Here is an 18,179-nt window from a genome sequence, read left to right as displayed (position 1 = left end):
TCCGATGGCAGTTCCCTGACACCCACCTTCCCACAGCCACCTAAGTCTATTCCCCTCCAGGGTTTTTCCCAAGCAATATGAGACTATGCCAGCATACCTGCCTTTGCTCCTTCCGCTTCATGCCTCTCCTGGTCCTGGGAGACCAGGAGGGAGGGGAGCTTGTCGCAGCAGGAGGGGAGATCCCCATGCTCCTTCAGCAGCCTGACTCATCTCTGCCTCTTGGCCTCTCACCTTCCCTGCTTCTGCTTCTGCACTTTAGTTTTCCGCAGATTCTCCCCGTTACCTCTTCAGTTTCCAATTCCTCCTCCCAGTCTTCTCCCTCTGACCACTCATTGATGTCCTACCACCAATCCCTGTTACTGAGCCTTCTTCCCTTGGGGGTTCCCCAGCTGCTTCCTCCCACCATTCTTCTGCATCCATCAACCAACCAACCAGTCAACATTGTAGTTAGTCCTGTTGACATTTCCATTCCACCTTAAGGAACGGACATGGGCTTGCCACGTCTCACATGTCTGTTTACATTCCAGCACAGTATGCTGGGAACTTCCGTTGTGTGTATAGTTTTTGCTTTTAGCTGTTCTCTCTGAGTCGACATGAGAGAGGGACGACATGTTTCTTTGTCCTGCTTTATGATTAATAAATCTGTAGTTGTTGTATGCTTCCACAAGCTTCACGCCTATTCTGTGTGCACAATTTGATCTGCTGATAGTGTGCCCTGGCTCTCAAGCCCAGGTCACTGATTTACATCAGAGCAGAGGCGATGGTCTTCGCAGCAGGACAGCTGGAAGGGAATGGCCCAGCAGAGGCTTGCCTCCCAGCCCTCTGCATGTTGACAAGTCCAACCCACTGATGTAGTTAGGTTAGGCTGTGTTGTTTAGTCGTTTAGTCGTGTCCGACTCTTCGTGACCCCATGGACCAGAGCACGCCAGGCACTCCTGTCTTCCACTGCCTCCCGCAGTTTGGTCAAACTCATGCTGGTAGCTTCGAGAACACTGTCCAACCATCTCGTCCTCTGTCGTCCCCTTCTCCTTGTGCCCTCCATCTTTCCCAACATCAGGGTCTTTTCCAGGGAGTCTTCTCTTCTCATGAGGTGGCCAAAGTACTGGAGCCTCAGCTTCAGGATCTGTCCTTCCAGTGAGCACTCAGGGCTGATGCAGGGTTTGATCTTCTTGCAGTCCATGGGACTCTCAAGAGTCTCCTTCAGCACCATAATTCAAAAGCATCAATTCTTCGGCGATCAGCCTTCTTTATGGTCCAGCTCTCACTTCCATTAGGTTAGGCTATATAGACTTAAATATCTTACAGGAGAGAGGCTCTTCAGAGGATGCTGAATCTTACTTTGCTTACTTCAGAATGTGGCAAGCCAGCCCCACTGCATTTGGGGGTCCACCAGCTCATTCTGCTTAGTGGAGCCTGGGGCCTTCCCCCCCCCCTAAGTCCTACCCTGCCTGCTCCCTCTTTCAGTAGCACACGCAGCCAGCAAAGCCCTTCAGTGAACCACATGCAAGGTAAATGCCATTCCCTGTCCTACCATTAACAAGAAAACTGCAGAGGTTTTAATTAAGTTGCCTCTTTGGAAGGGTCTCTGGCTCTGCAGCATCTCTCCCATTTATGCTGAGATGCATAATAGACAGAGAGCTATTTGGAGACCCCGGTAATATTTGCAGTTCCATTTGCCAATCACCTTGTTGCAGAGTGCCAAAGATTAGCTAGCATCCTGGGGAAAAAATTAAGTTGCTGAAAGTCCCGAGGAGTGAATTGCTTTTCCAAATAGCCATTAAAATGTGTTTCAGAGCGCTTAGTTGTTTTCAGAATGGTTTTTTTGGGATATTCCCCAAAAGCCCTCCATCCCCATCCAAAAGATTGGCCTTCCCAATGTTCTGTGACCTTGAAATGCATTGAGATGGCCAGGGAGACTGACCCAATACCTGTATATAGGGATTGGGAGTAAATCTGTTTCAGATCGCATTCATAGGTGATCCTACCTAATTCACACTTTGCATATTGAAACGGTACAGTGGTACCTCTGGTTAAGAACTTAATTAGTTCTGGAGGTCCGTTCTTAACCTGAAACTGTTCTTAATCTGAAGCACCACTTTAGCTAATGGGGCGTCCTGCTGCCACCGCGCCACTGGTGTACGATTTCTGTTCTCATCCTGAAGCAAAGTTCTTAACCTGAAGCACTATTTCTGGGTTCTGTAACCTGAAGCGTCTGTAATCTGAAGCGTCTGTAACCCGAGGTACCACTGTATTTGAAATTTGCACTTCTCTGAATTTTTCAATTCAGTTCTCTAGGCAAGTAATTTGTACAAAAAATCATATGCTAGAGCACTAGTCTCTGGCCATTTCAGACCCACTTTTAATCCAAACATGCCCATGTCTTAATCTTTTACCATATATTTGCACGGTGGTAGTGCTCCTGTTGCAACTCACCTTGGATCAGGCCATGAGCCCACTAGTGGGTCTCAACCTAAAAGCTGAAGCCCAGTGTACCAGGGACAGTGGGCTTAAACATGCATTTACTGGCATACTACCTTGAACATGCCTTATCTCATCTGACCTCAGAAGCTAAGCAGGGTCAGGCATGGTTAGTACTTGGATGGGAGACCGCCTGGGAATTCTGGGTGCCATCAGCTTGAGCTTGAGATAGCTCAGTCAGTAGAGCATGAGATTATTAATCTCAGGGTTGTGGGTTTGAGCCCCACCTTGGGCAAGAGATTTCTGCATTGCAGGGGGTTGGACTAGATGACCCTCAGTTCCCTTCCAACTCTACAGTTCTGTGATTAGTAAATATATAACGTGTTTCATATATGCATATATGAAAATACATAATATAAGGAGAAATGGTTTGATAACATAAATAAATTAGGGAAAATTGCATAGACACATGTATGTGCATATTCTATGATTAGAAAATGTATAACATGTTTCATATATGCATATATGAAAACACATTATACAAGGAGAAATTGCTTGATAACATAAATATAAATTAGGGGAAATTGCACAGGCACATGTATGCGTTTATTGGAAGGAATCCTCACTGAAAAGCTAATGAATTTTAATTTTCTAATTGCTAACTGATGTGGAACTATGGAGAACTGAATTTAAGATTGGGGAGAAGATGGGAAATGGAGGGAAACCAACACTGACAGATTCACCCACCCTGAATGAAACATCAGTACCCCACGGTCAATTGCAGGCTTGACTCAGCTCAGCTCAGTTCATTCTTTGGCAGCAAAGCTCTGCTCTCAAGACACGGTAAGCAAGACGGGACAACGGCACAGTTGGTTGCCAACGCTAGGTCCTCCTTTTTTATATATAAATATTTTACTGGTTTTTAACATACAAAATTATAAAACATAGCACACAATTTATCACAAATACATTCTTATTGGACTTCCATCAGCACCTCTGATAATCCTCCGTCTTAATCACTTCTTATGCATTTCCTAACTTAATATTGCCTTTACATCTCTTAACATATCGTCTCTCCTTCTCCATTTTTACAATATTTCTAATATTATTCCTCACAGAACTTCTTGCAAACCTACAAACGTCGTCTGGTCATCACAAATACTTTTCAAATAATCCGTAAATTTACTCCAGTCTTTGGTGAATTTCTGGTCCCGCCGGTTTCAGATCCTTCCCGTTAGTTTGTCAAGTTCCGCATAGTCCATTAATTTCATCCTCCATTCTTCCATCGGCCAACGCTAGGTCCTCCTAATAGACTGGTTGGGCCTCTCCACCCTGGGTGACCTGCACCTAGTCCCTCTAATCTGTCCAACAAACCTAACTCACAGGGTTGTTGTGAGGATATAAAAGGGGGAAGAATTGTGAGCTCCTTGAAGGAAAGGGAGACTCAAACATAACAAAGAAAAATACATTAAATGCTCAAGTTAAAGCCTTTTTATTCTCTCAGGCTTTTGGCGAGCACTGACATGATCCTTCTGTCATCTGTCGCCTGCCCACTTTGCTGCTGCCTGTTCTTTTCCTATTGTGTGTGAGGGGGTGGGGTGTGTAGGATTGTCGTTTCACCTTATATGGCTTTCCATTGTCATTCTTTTATTTTTGGATTCTAAGGCATGTTGGTATGGTTCTCAGAGTACTGGCCGACAGTGGCGTAGCGTGGGTTGTCAGCACCCGGGGCAAGGCAAGTAATTTATGCCCCCTAACCCGTGGATTTGCGCCCCCTAACCCATTGATTTGCCCTAACCCCAGATGTTGCGCCCGGTGCGGTCCGCCCCCCCTGCACCCCCCACGCTACGCCACTGCTGGCCGAAGGCCGGGAAGCGTTGGGTTCAAATCCCTGTTCAGCCACAAAGCTTGCTGGTTGATTTTAAGCCAGGCACAATCTCTAAGGATAAAATGAAATGGAGGAGGACAACGTTGGTGCCTTCAGTTCCTTAGAGGAAGAAATCCAAATAAAGCATATTCCATTCACAAGGCTACAATCCCCAGAGTTCCCTGTGAGGAATCATTAAACCACTATGTCAGCTGGAACTCTATGAAGGGAATGGGAGTCTCCTAATAACTATCAGCACCCTTAAGAAACTGCATCTCTCACAGTTCTTTGGGAGAAACCGTGACTGTTCAAATTAGTATCATAGTATTTTAAATGTATGGAGTGAATGTGAGCAATGTTGAGACAGAGGAACTAATAAGTCTGACTTGGTCTAAGGCAACTTCCTATGGCTAATCAGATGACTTTGTCCGCCAGCACAGAGGACCAGGGCTGGCTGATTCCCATTGGGGCTGGTAGGGCAGAAAGTGTTGGTTTTCATACCTTTGTTTGGTTAAAAGAATAAAGCACTAGGTAGAAAAATAAAAAAGAGAATTTCCTGGAAACCTAGGTCCAGGTTAGGGGCAAGTACTCTTTGGTGAGAGAGTCCCAGCAGAGATTTAAAATCACAAGCCATGCAGCAAAGTAAATGTGAGGGGGGAAATAGGCTTAGACCTTTAAAATATTCCTTACTAAGTTGCTTCCAAAATTCCCCACCTCCCTTAGCAAAGAAAGAGACCGCACATTTGGTAAGTTATAAATGGTTTACTTACAAATAAAAAAATAATTTTAATTTATATCCTGCCTATCTGGTTGGGTTGCCCCAGCCACTCTGGGTGGCTTCCAACACATATAAAACATAATAAAACATCAAACGTTAATAATAACCATCTGATCCAATATAAAAAAGTCACAATAACTTTAAACAACTTATATCAAATACAACAAATAATAAAGAATCCATTAGAATTAAAAACGCTTCAAAGGCCAGATTCATGTTCTTTTCCATACAGTAGCAAGATAGGCAGAAAAACTTAGGTCAGTTCCAGAGTGATAAATGTTTCTAAATTATTGGTACAGAAACACGAAGATGGCTTGCTTAAGCCGTGTGATCTAGATTTGGAGCATCGAGCTTAGACCTCTTACTGGTAGAGTTCACATAGTAGAAGTGAGATTGGTAACCCTTCCTCCCAAGGAAGGAAGTGTGACTTAGGTAGGCCTGGCAGAACAGCTTACTCTATGGTCTTAACCCCTTCATGTATTAATTAGAGTTAAGCATGCTGATTTATAAGGCTGATTTATCCCACAGAATTCCATTCTCCCTCCCTCCCACCTAGTTTTCTGCTTCCCCTGCCTGCCCCAACAGCCGGCCAGCATCCCACATCCACTGAGCATGCTCAGTGTGTTCCCCCTTCCGTTCCTAGGATTTCTCCTTGGAGTCTTAAGATTATTTACTAATTTGCTTTCAGAGCACATTTATATCACTCAAGGGCCCCATAAGAGCAATTTACATAAAAGAACCAAGCAAAAAAACAAAACAAAACCCCAAACCCCCGCACCCATTAATTAACGAGAATGAAAAGGAAAAACCTTAAAATCAAATGGAGCAGAGCTAAAACCTTCACTCCTATATTAAAAGCCATTAAGAACCACACAGAATAAGAGTATTTTTACTGCCCACAGAAATGCCAGCAGGCTTCGGCCTAGCCTCACCACTTAACAGATTAAAGGCATTAAAAACTTCCCCAGACAGAATTGCCTTCAGACAGCTTGGGGGTTGGACAACTCCATACCCTCCAGCATTTCTCTAGTGAAATCAGGGACATCCTAAAGAAAAGTGGGACATTCTGGGATCAAATCAGAAACCAGGACGGCTTCTCTAAATCTTGTGTCTGGGTTTTCACTTTTCGAAATATGGCAACCCTAGTTACTATGCAACCCAGCCCTCTCTATTAAGCCCTCCATTCAGGCAAGCAAGAGGAATGATCAGAGGAACCTGCAGCCAGGCAGAGGAAGGCCAGCAGACTAAGGTCTGGAAAGGGAGATTTTGGCCGGGGAGGGGTGTGTGGCCTGGAAAGAGACCCAAGAACAAAGCACAGGAGGCTGCATTTGGCAACTGTTAAGTTGTGGGTGAACCTACCAGACGACACAGCGATTCTTCAAACAGCTCTTGTTTATTCACAGGCCAGAACTGACCTGAACTGAACTGAAGGGTTCAGCCAGCCTGCTTATATAGAGCTCCGCTAGAACGCAACAGTAACCATTTTCTGTAACTATCCAATCACTGAACGTCACTTTCGATCCCTTATTTGCATATGTGGACCTGAACTATCCTACAGTATCCCCCTGCTGGCCCAGGGTGAGAACTTCAGTACATAACACCCCTCCCCACCGTGATAAGGTGTTAGTTACAATGGTAATGGTTTCCTTATATACAGCACTACACGTAATGGTTCAATTAGGCACAAAAACATATTGGTTACATTTCACCTACTTCCATTAGACCGACAGTATTACATGTCCAACAACATAGTCCTTTAAATAAGTTGGGCGCTTGGAAACCCTGCCAGACTGCCGGGGAGCGGTACCCAGGTCCGGGGGGGGCCCCGCCCGATTCTTGCTGAGGCTGTGGTGCGACCCTAGGTGGCGTTGAAACCAAGTCCCCTGGATCCGCTGCTGTGGGTGGAACAGTACATAACAGCAACTGTGGCACCCCACTGCCAGCATGTAAGGTCTGGGCTACACCAAAGACACACGGCTGCCCGAAGCTTCTACATACAGAAACTGACTGGACTGGTAGTCAAACCTTCCTTCAAAACTTGCAGTGGAACAGCTACTGCACCCAAATGCAGCATGGCAGCTTGCAGGGCCCTGTGCTCTGTCCTTCCATGCCTTGACTCCCTCCCCAACATCCTCTGCCGCCCGAGGCGGTTGCCTCCCTCTGCCTAATGACAGAGCCGTCCCCGTGTTCCTACATGGATGTTCCATTAGCAATAATGTCTAAAAGCTGTTGATCAGGCCCCCTTTTCCAAAAGCCGTCGAGGCTAATGGCTGCCTTCAACCGCACCCTGTGGTGGTGCGCATTCCTCGTGCTAATTGTGCATTCTGTAACCGACTTTCATGGGGTTCTGGTACAATGAGACAGAAAAGGGGAAATCTTCCCGATCCGTGGATGGCAGCCAGAGATCTTGGTTGTAGCCCAAGTTCTGCAGAGAGTCTTTAGGAGAACCAGCATTCACTGCTCTTGACATAAACTACAAATAGAATCAGAGAAGGGAGATGCAATGCTGTTGCAGACAGAGCAAGACCTTTTTCCTTCACGGACTGCTGAGCTGAAGGACTGCCTGCTTCCCCTTGGATGGATCAGAACCTCCCAACTGGATGGAGCTGCTTCTTTCATCCTGGCGCAAGCAACAGCTTTCCTATTGATAAAGCATCATTTCCTGGAACCAAATTCTTTCCCCGCTGCCAACTTTGTTCTCTTCACCACCGACGTTTTCGAGCCAACTCGCAGATCAAAATAAGCACAGCGCAAGTGTGGCCGCTCTTTGTGGAGGTGTGCAGAGGTGCCACATGCAGCAAAAAATAAATGGTGCATCTCTTTCTCTCTGTGCCGCAACTCAGCCCACATTTGCCTGGACACAATCGTCTGCTTTGCAAAGTAAGCCTTGCTGTGGTGTAGTGAAACCCGATGATATTTGCCAAGCCAGGCAGGCAGAGGAACTACTGGTTAAATCAGGTGTGATGTCAAGTAAAGGTGCGGCTGCCATCACCATAGGAGTAAGCTCCTAGGGGCCAAGGTACCTTCAGCCCCCCTAAAAATAATCTAGGGAGCTGGACTCCCCCAAGTTGATGGGCATTTCCAGGTTGTGTTTTTTAAAGCAGGAACTTGGGGATACTTACCATTTTAAAATTATATATATATTTGTTGTTGTTTAGTCGTTTAGTTGTGTCCGACTCTTCGTGACCCCATGGACCAGAGCACGCCAGGCACTCCTGTCTTCCACTGCCTCCCACAGTTTGGTCAAACTCATGCTGGTAGCTTCGAGAACACTGTCCAACCATCTCGTCCTCCTTCTGGTCTCCCACCACACCATCAGCCAGATGTGGAAGGGAAGTGATTGACTGGTTGGCCCATTGCCATGGATACAGTTGCCATGGAAATAATGGTCCATGTTGCTGCCCTAGCCCCTTTCCTCCGTAGAGCTCTCCCAAGCATGGGTTCAGTGGCTTCAAGTGATGGAGGCTGGGGCAGCTGGGAATTTCAGCTTCTCCGAGAGGCGCAAATGAGTTATTGCATGCTGCTGGGAGAGAAGGCTGGAAACGTAGAATTTCATGTTCTCAGCAGGAAGAAGATCAATGAGTCGCTATACATCAAGGGGAAGGGGGGGAGATGAGAGAATTGGGACTCCCGCGTTCTCTGTGTGTGAAAGGAAAGCAACCTAAGGAATTTCCTCAGAAGGGATTGCAAGTTGTAGGTCTGGGATAAGAAAGAGGGAGAGAATAGGTGCAAGGCAGAGAAAAGCGTCAGGACGATTTCCCCAGGGTAGGCGTTTGATGCATAACCACCAAGTGTCCCAATTTTAAAGGGATAGTCCCGGAATTTCTAAAACCATCCCAGCTTCTGATTTGATCCCGGAATGTCCCTATTTTCCCTGCCAGTGCTGCTGCATCAGAGCTCAGGGAAGAGGATGAGCTGGTATTTGTCCCCAGTGGTGGCGAGGGAACGTCCTGTTGCCTCTCCGTGGCTGCTGCCGCTAGCCTCCTCACCTGGGCAGCTCGTAGTGGCTGCTGGAGAGCAGGAGAGGAGCAGGAGAGGCTACCACTGCTGAGGCCCTGTCTCTGAGGTGCAGGCAGAGAGCAGGGGCGCCCTGGGCAGGAAGAAAGGGGGAGTGGAACAGAACATAAAGAGTTTAATTTTTTTAAAAAATGCTTTGTGCATCCATGCCTAATCTTGCCCCTTTCAAAAAGTTATTTATTGGTGTGTGTTTTTCTTCTTGGAAGTCTGCCAAAGGATAAAACCAAAATACAATACGATAATCTTTATTGTCATTGTCCCATACAGAACAACGAAATTGAAAAAATCTACACCAGACATTCAAAAACCAACAAGCCTGCTATCCCAGCTATCCCAGCCTGGTTAACTCCCTAAAAACTCTGACACCCCATAATTAAATACAATATACTCCCACAGAGACTACCTTACACTGCGTTTAAAACCTAAATCGTATTTGGATAGAAACTGTTTCTCAGGTGGCTAGTCCTAGTCTTTATAACCCTGTACCTTCTTCCAGAAGGCAGAAGCTGAAAGAGATCATTTCCGGGGTGCGTACTATCCTGCAGGATTATATACTATCAGGATTATTTTTTAAAAAAATCATTTTAATTTGATTTTACAAATATAAAATTTTCACAATCCAAATACATATCCATATATTGAGATTACTCTGAATCTCGCGACTTCCCCCCACCCCCTCCATGGGGTCCTATTCTCAACATTTACAACTGCATATTATTCGTTTATATCAATTCACATTATCCATGGTATTTGTTACATTAGGGACGCGGGTGGCACTGTGGGTAAAACCTCAGTGCCTAGGACTTGCCGACTGCATGGTCGGCGGTTCGAATCCCCGCAGCGGGGTGAGCTCCCGTCTTTCGGTCCCAGCTCCTGCCCACCTAGCAGTTCGAAAGCACCCCTAAGTGCAAGTAGATAAATAGGTACCGCTTTATAGCGGGAAGATAAACGGCGTTTCCGTGTGCTGCACTGGTGCTGGCTCGCCAGAGCAGCTTCGTCACGCTGGCCACGTGACCCGGAAGTGTTTCCGGACAGCGCTGGCCGCCGGCCTCTTAAGTGAGATGGGTGCACAACCCTAGAGTTGGACATGACTGGCCCGTACGGGCAGGGGTACCTTTACCTTTATTTGTTACATTACAAGTTAAATAAAAACCTTCTAATATTTTCCATGAGACCACTCTGTCTCCTAGATAACTTATCCCCCCCCTTTTTTTAAACGTTTTTGTCCTCTTGGTTCCTGAGTTTTTCCAGTCAGCTTTGCCATTTCGGCTTGGTTTGCCATTCCTCTCTGGTAGGGTCTTTTGTCTTCTTTCCATCTCTGGGCTAGTAACACAGATTCTGAGCGGCTTTTGTCCCATACATAAAAAATCTTTTCTGCTCCTTTGGGATGTCAGTACCTATAATTCCTAATAAGAAAGCTTCTGGAGTTTTTTTAAAGAAAGGTTATTGTAAACATTTCCCCCCCCCCCATTTCATTATATATAATCTCCCAGACTGCTTTTATTACCTTACAAGTCTGCCACATATAAAAGCTACCTTCTTTTTCTTTACATTTCCAGCAGGTATTGTACTAACATAGAATAACATCAGGATTAAGGGGTTTTCTCAGGACGATGGAGGGTGTGTATGCTGCGTCTTGTCGGTGTAACGCTGGTGGAACTCACCCTTCTTTTGATAGGGAATGCTCTGCAGTGAGGGGAGAGGGACAAAAATGGGAGGTCAAGGAATCCAGTTGCAGGGAAGTGACCATCAGCTATCCTACCTGGGGGCTGTTGGTGGGAGCTGGAGAAGAACAACAGCTGCAGAGACTCAGGTCCCCCAGCCCTGATCTACTAGGGAAGAATGGAAGTGGATGGAAGCCTGGATTTTCTGGAAGGCGTTTTAAGCAGGGGTGGGTGGCCCTCCGGATGGTTTTTGGACTCCAACTCCCATCATCCCCAACCACATGGTTGACGATGGTGGAGTTGGTGCTGTTATGTACTGAGTTGAATAGGATTCAGAATGCAGCAGTCTGATTGGTCCTAGAACAATAGGATTCAGAATGCAGCAGTCTGATTGGTCCTAGAACAATAGGATTCAGAATGCAGCAGTCTGATTGGTCCTAGAACAATAGGATCCAGAATGCAGCAGTCTGATTGGTCCTAGAACAATAGGATCCAGAATGCAGCAGTCTGATTGGTCCGCAGGAGCCACCCAATCCAACTCCAGGTGGAAGTGAATCCGCAACCTGATTGGCCTACAGGAGAATCCCGGAATTAGCCAATCACGTGGGGCCCATTGTGTAAATAATGTATATAAAGCAGACAGTTCGTGGAAACTTCCATTCCTCACTACTATGAGCTGAATAAAGAGCATGAAATCCACACTCGACTCCGAGTATATTTCAGGTGCCTAGCAATGTATGGAAGGCTGCAGTTTCCCCTCCCGATCTAAAGCATCGGAGGGACAGCCCCATGCTTGAAATGGCTTTTGCGGCCTGCAGCCATCTGAAGATGTCCAGTTGAGCTCCTTTTCGCCATCACCCCCGCTGCCCCTTCGCTCCTCCCAGAGTTCCCATGCGTGCTCAGAGTAATTGCTCTTTCCTGTGGTAACCTTGCCCGCCAGGCCTGTTTGTCGGCCAGGATTAGCCTGCGATGTGCTGACATGTGCCGCAGGGCGGCGGCGTGACAGCGAGGGACACTGACAGGCAGGTGCCTGTAGCCAAAGAGCTGCCCTCTCGTCTTCCTGACATAATGGCTCCATGCAATTTCCTGCTTGTAATAGTTATGCACGGGCGCATGTATACCCAATATGTATATTCACACGGGGCAGGTTGTGGCGTTTGCCTCCTAGGTGGGTCATAAGGAAAGGGTTAAAATGAGTGTGATGTGATTGGCCAGTGGGAATGCAAGGGGGGAGTGGGAGGTTTAGAAAGTCAGTTGAGGTTTGGGAGCTGAAGAAGGAAGAGGGAGGATTAGGTGTGGGTTGGTAGAGTTGTATTGTGAGAGAGTGAGAGGAATGGTTAGGTGGAGTCAGATAGATAGTTGGGGATAATCAGTTTGAAGTTGTTAGGAACTAAGATTTAAGAAACTGACAAGAAAAACTAACTGAAACCATAAGCTTGTTCCTGCATTTAAAAATAAACTTGATTATTTGTTTATGTTAACATCTGTCTGGACTCAGTGTGTGCCCGTGAGAAGCGGGGTGGTGGCAGCGGAAACAGATCTTCAAAATGCAGGTAAGCCGGTTGAGTCAATTTATAATCTGTTTATCATGAGTCAAAGGACTCCGTTATCCCAAATCCTGTGTTTTATAATTCTGCAGAGATTCTGCAGAGAAAAAGGGCTTCCAAAATGGCAAAACCAGTTTCTTTATTCAACAAATAGATTAGTCAGGTCTGTTAAGCATCTGCTTTGCTAAGTAAACTTGGACCAAAGTGTTAGCAGGGGCGGAGGAAGGGGGTGAGGTGGGTGCGGACCGCCCCAGGTGTCACCACTGAGGGGGGTGACACAATGCCGGGCAGCACTCACCACGGGGCCTGCAGTGCGCCCAAGCCATGCATCTCTTCTAAATCCGGCCTGCAGAAGGTCCAGAAATCAGCGTGTTTTTACATGAGTAGAATGTGTCCTTCTATTTAAAATGCATCTCTGGATTATTTGTGGGGCCTGCCTGGTGTTTTTACATGAGTAGAATGTGTGCTGATCGCTGAAGAATTGATGCTTTTGAATTATGGTGCTGGAGGAGACTCTTGAGAGTCCCATGGACTGCAAGATGATCAAAACTATCCAGTCTGAAGGAAATCAGCCTTGAGTGCTCACTGGAAGGACAGATCCTGAAGCTGAGGCTCCAGTACTTTGGCCACCTCATGAGAAGAGAAGACTCCCTGGAAAAGACCCTGATGTTGGGAAAGATGGAGGGCACAAGGAGAAGGGGACGACAGAGGACGAGATGGTTGGAAGGTGTTCTCGAGGCTACGAACATGAGTTTGACCAAACTGCGGGAGGCAGTGGAAGACAGGAGTGCCTGGCGTGCTCTGGTCCATGGGTCACGAAGAGTCGGACACAACTAAACGACTAAACAACAACAGAATGTGTTCTTTTATTTAAAATGCATCTCTGTGTTATTTGTGGAGCATAGGAATTTGTTCATTTTTAAAAAAAATATATATGGTCCGGCCCCCCCACAAGGTCTGAGGGACAGTGGACCGGCCCCCTGCTGAAAAGATTTGCTGACCCCTGGCCCAAATGGTCCGCCCACTGCTAACCTCCCAGCTGTAGGGCAGCTGAGTTCCCAGGCAGACTCCGGAGACTCCGCCCTTGCCCCACCCCTATGGGCGGCTGCCCCGCCCCTGGGTGCACCATCCCAGGCACCCGAGTGGTTTCCTCCACCGCTGAGTTTTAGCATGGGTATACATCCGTAAATAAGCTTTGCGACCAGGAGAAAAACAAGACTCCATTACCTCAGTCAACCATAAAACAATATTGCCTGCACCTTTCTGGAGGACCCGACTGGAGCATTCGTCTTGCTTTGTTTGCAGGGAGGTTAGACAGTGTTCACAATTTATTGAGCATTTATTCTGGTTTGTCATCGGGGAAGTCAGGTGACATGGCGTCAAGCGTAATCCTACAGTTTCTAGGGCATTTTCCTTATCACAATGAAATCTAGTTTTGGGGAGGAAGCGAGGATCAACTTTAATTGCGCGACCTGAATCTGCCGATATGTGACTGAATTGCACCCCCAAAATAGTGGCAGTCTGGAAGTACCCTGGTAGGATAATCATCCTGATATTGTTGACGGGAGTGTGAGGCTTTGGGAGAGTGCTTGCCTAAACCCAGCTATTTAGCATATGGCAGAAGTGGGATTTGAATCGAGGTATTCCTGATTTACAGCTCAGTCTCCCGTTGCTTCGTCCCTGCTCCTGCCCACCTAGCAGTTCGAAAGCACGCAGTGCAAGTAGATCAATAGGTACCGCTCTGGCGGGAAGGTAAACGGCGTTTCCGTGCGCTACTCTGGTTCGCCAGAAGCGGCTTAGTCATGCTGGCCACATGACCCTGAAGCTGTACGCCGGCTCCCTCGGCCAATAAAGCGAGATGAGCGCCGCAACCCCAGAGTCGTCCGCGACTGGACCTAATGGTCAGGGGTCCCTTTACCTTTACTCTTAGTTGCTACATGCACAGAATGCGACTCCAGTAATAAGTTAACGTATCCCTTGAAAGAAATTGGGGCTGCATACACACCATAAACGTAAAGCACGTGTCTTCCCCCAAATTTCTTTGGAACTGTAGTTCACCCTCAGAGACCTACAGTTTCCAGTACCCTTAACAAACTAAAATTCCCAGAATTCCTTGGAAGGCATGTGCTTTAAATGTATGGTGTGTGCGGTATACAGCCTGAGAGTTGTATCCCTCTAAGTCCTACTCGAAGTGCTTTTTTGTAAAGAGTCCTACTCAAAAGTTGATCCATTGAAATTAATGGCTCTGCATTCGCCATGCCCATTAAATTCAGTGGGTCTACTTTGAGTATACTTTGACTGCAACCCAGTGTGTCTATATGGAACCAGAATTTTTCTTTTCTTTTTTTTTTATAAAGATATTTATTGGAGTTTTACAAAGACATGAATTTAAAAGATCATATAAAAAGAAAGAAATACAATAAAAGAAACATAGAAAAATACATAAAATAAGAAAAGGAAAATAAAAACAAATCCATTTTTGTAACCCTAACTCGTTATCTTATTTCCTTGGCCTCCTCACACCTCCCCTTTTTGTATTCCCATTTAAATAATCAAATCAGCAAATCCTTACCCTCTTTCGTTTATCTTAACATATTATAACTCTATATTTTCATCCATTTATCAATTCATTTTTGCATATTCTTATTAACTTTGTTGCTAATGCCACTTATTTTCAATCCAACATCATTTTAACATTCATTAATTTGGAACCAGAATTTTTCAGGCAGCATTTGATCCATCAAAATCCTCTGTGAAGCAAGGAAGGGGGGCCGAGGAGCTAGAACTCACTCAGCTAGTTATGAAAGCAGGCATCCCTTACTGGTTGCTGGCAGGCGCCGGGTCCTCTGAGCATGCACAAAACGTTTCACATTCCAGACAAAGTAAACACAGCCAGCCTCATAATCTCGGTTTTGGAGCATCAGAAAAAAGCAACTTCTAAGCAGGCATGTGTCCTTGGTTCCTTTTATTTTAGAACTGGCATGTAAGTGCATACGAAAGAACAGCTTGTGAAGATGTGAGTTGATCACAGTGTCCTCTCTCTCCCTGCTTCATGTTAGTCTCTGTCCTCTGGACGCCAGAAACCACATGGTCACAGAGAGTGGCCGGGCAAGAGCAAAGCCATATGTTTCAAGTCAGCATAGCCCAAGGGCTGTCTCTGCACAGAGCAAGCACAGAGAGACAAGGCGATCAGGAGCGAGAGACTTCTCTGGTGAGCCTAGGCACGCTGAGAAATGAGTGGCAGGTGGTGCATGCAGTGTGTGGCTGCAAAGGCGCACGCCAGCCGAGCATGTGTGCGATGGGTGCACTACAAGGGGGGGGGGGACGACACACAGAGCTGAACCCTCGTTTTGGAAAGCAAGATTCCAAAGACTGCCTGCTCAAATCAGAACAGTCACAAAACTCTCATCTGGAGCGCCCAACTTCCAGAGTTTAAAATTAATTGTTGAGAGTGTGTACACATAAGAAGACCTGCTCCTGGGTGGGTTGAGCTGGGGTTTGAACTTGAAGTGTAGAACTGTGTCCTGGACATGCACACCAATCTTCCCCGTGATATCACAGTCTTTACAACATAATCTGCATGACAATGTGTTCTGTATTTTCCTCCCTACACCCTTTGAAACGTAAAGTGTTTATGACCAAACTTCAGATGGGTAATGAAATTTATAAACAAGCATACACTGAGCTCTCAATCTTTAAGCTGAAAATTGCATTGTAGCTTTTTGCAGTTTCCTGCCTCCCCTTGAAAACGGACACAAAACTGGGAGGGCTGGTGAATTTGAGGCATGCAGTCGTGTTCCCAATGTACACACCAAGATTTGTTCAAATGTCCTGGGAGTTGAAAGGAGACACCAGGTGTTAGGGGAGAGACAGTGCAAGGGGGAACGTCGTGCTCCTTGTGGGGTAGTTTATCCACTTTTTCTCCCTATCCTGCACTCAGCTCTCACTCATGGCTCCTAGAAGTTATCAGTATGTGACAGCAGCAATACCCTGGAACAGCTTCGACTGCCCAGCTAAACCAGGTGATGGTGTCAGCAGCTCGTCCTACGCTCGAGTGTAGGACCCGACTGGCATGTTCTCTCCTTCCTGGTCGTTCGTTTGGGAGCTTCAAAAGCTTTCTTCAGCCCGAACATCACAGTGACTGATGCCAACAGACATTGGCACACTTAGGGATCCGCAGAGTCTTTGCAGTTGCGTAACAGACCTCAGCAACTCAGCATTTTGGCTTATCTACTTTATTTACATATAAACACACACGGAGCACTGCAACATGGCTCCCTCTCTCTCTAGCATCAGAGAGCAAAGAGAAAAAGAACAAAGGACAATAGTCCCACTTCATGGAACACAGTAACACAAACATCCTGTCTCTGTCACTTCCCACTCTGTGGAGTCAAAATATATACCGTCATGTAATAGACAAAAATCCCATGACTGCAATCATGGAGCAGGAATTCTAACAGATGGGTTGGCTGATGAGTCTCAAAGGCTCAGTGAGTTAGCGACTTACCCTTGCATGCAAAGACAGGCTCTGGCAGATTGAGCAGACAGGACCAATAGTGGGTTCAACAGTCAATGAGGCGGTTTCTGCCTGTGCTGTAGAGGAAAGTGAGGGGCAGATCTGCCGCAGGTGGGGTTCATCAACCTGGGAAGGTAAGCAGCCCATCTAGGAGAAAGAAAACTCTGATCCTAAACCTCCACTGTTTTGTGAGATACATTCGGGAAAAGAAAAGGCTAAGGAGTAAACCCAAACAAATCTGCAGTGGAGCCCCTAAATTGGTTGGATGGCATCTTGTATGTCTCCTTGCAGCAACTCCAGCAGCCAAGCTGGTGCAAAATGTATTGCTCTGCTTTCTTTTGGACCTCATCAGCAAGGCTGAAAGGAGGATCTTGTCATCTGGGCAGCCCAGGACCTCCATACACCCTGCCCAGGCTTGCACCCTGAAGAGGTCACTTCGGTGCTGGTAACGCAACAGTTTGACTTCACCCCCAAAGGTGCACTCCATTGTCTCTTGAGACAGAGGGAAGTCAACAACCACCACCTCCTGTGCAAATGTGTGTGTGTGTGTATATAGCTAATATGCAAGCTCAAAACAAAGACTAGTACCTCAAACATGTCTATTAAACTTCCTTCTGTTTTGATGTTACACACAAACTGTCAAACAAGCCTTACAAAAGAGGGTGCTGAATCTGCAAATTAAACCACAGTTGTCCCGTAGAGGAGCCCTTTATTATTTCTAACATCAATTCACATGGAACTTTATAGAGCAACCTCAGTTTAATACAACTCCAGGAGGCTGCTGCCCCCGTGAGCTTACAATCTAATTTTTAAAGGGTGGGAGATAATAATAATAATAATAATAATAATAATAATAATAATAATAATAATGAATTTTATTTATACCCCGCCCTCCCAGTAAAATAACACCAGTAAAATTACAGTAAAAACATAATAGGGCGGGGGGGGGGGGAACCAATTTAAAATACAGGTTAAAATGAAATTTAAAATGCAGTCTCATTTTAAAAGTAGCCCATAGATCAAGACCATAAGGGGAGGGAAACAGAAGGGTCAGACTGAGTCCAAACCAAAGGCCAGGCGGAACAGCTCTGTCTTGCAGGCCCTGCGGAAAGATGTCAAGTCCCGCAGGGCCCTAGACTCTTGTGACAGAGCGTTCCACCAAGTCGGGGCCAGTACTGAAAAGGCCCTAGTTGAGACCAATTTAACATACCATCATTTCATCACAGAGGAAAAGAAGGAATGAATCCGACAAGGATAACTAGTTATGAATGTGAGCTAAGAGCACTTACATTATGGGACGACTAACTAATGTAAACATGAATGCATAAGGCAATATGTTGAATATGGTTTTGCAGGGAATCTCAGGCCCAGG

Source organism: Podarcis filfolensis (assembly GCF_964270895.1).
Source record: "Podarcis filfolensis genome assembly, chromosome: 13".
Classification (NCBI taxonomy): domain Eukaryota; kingdom Metazoa; phylum Chordata; class Lepidosauria; order Squamata; family Lacertidae; genus Podarcis; species Podarcis filfolensis.
The sequence above is the reverse complement of the archived record's forward strand: the minus strand, read 5'-3'. Positions refer to the sequence as shown.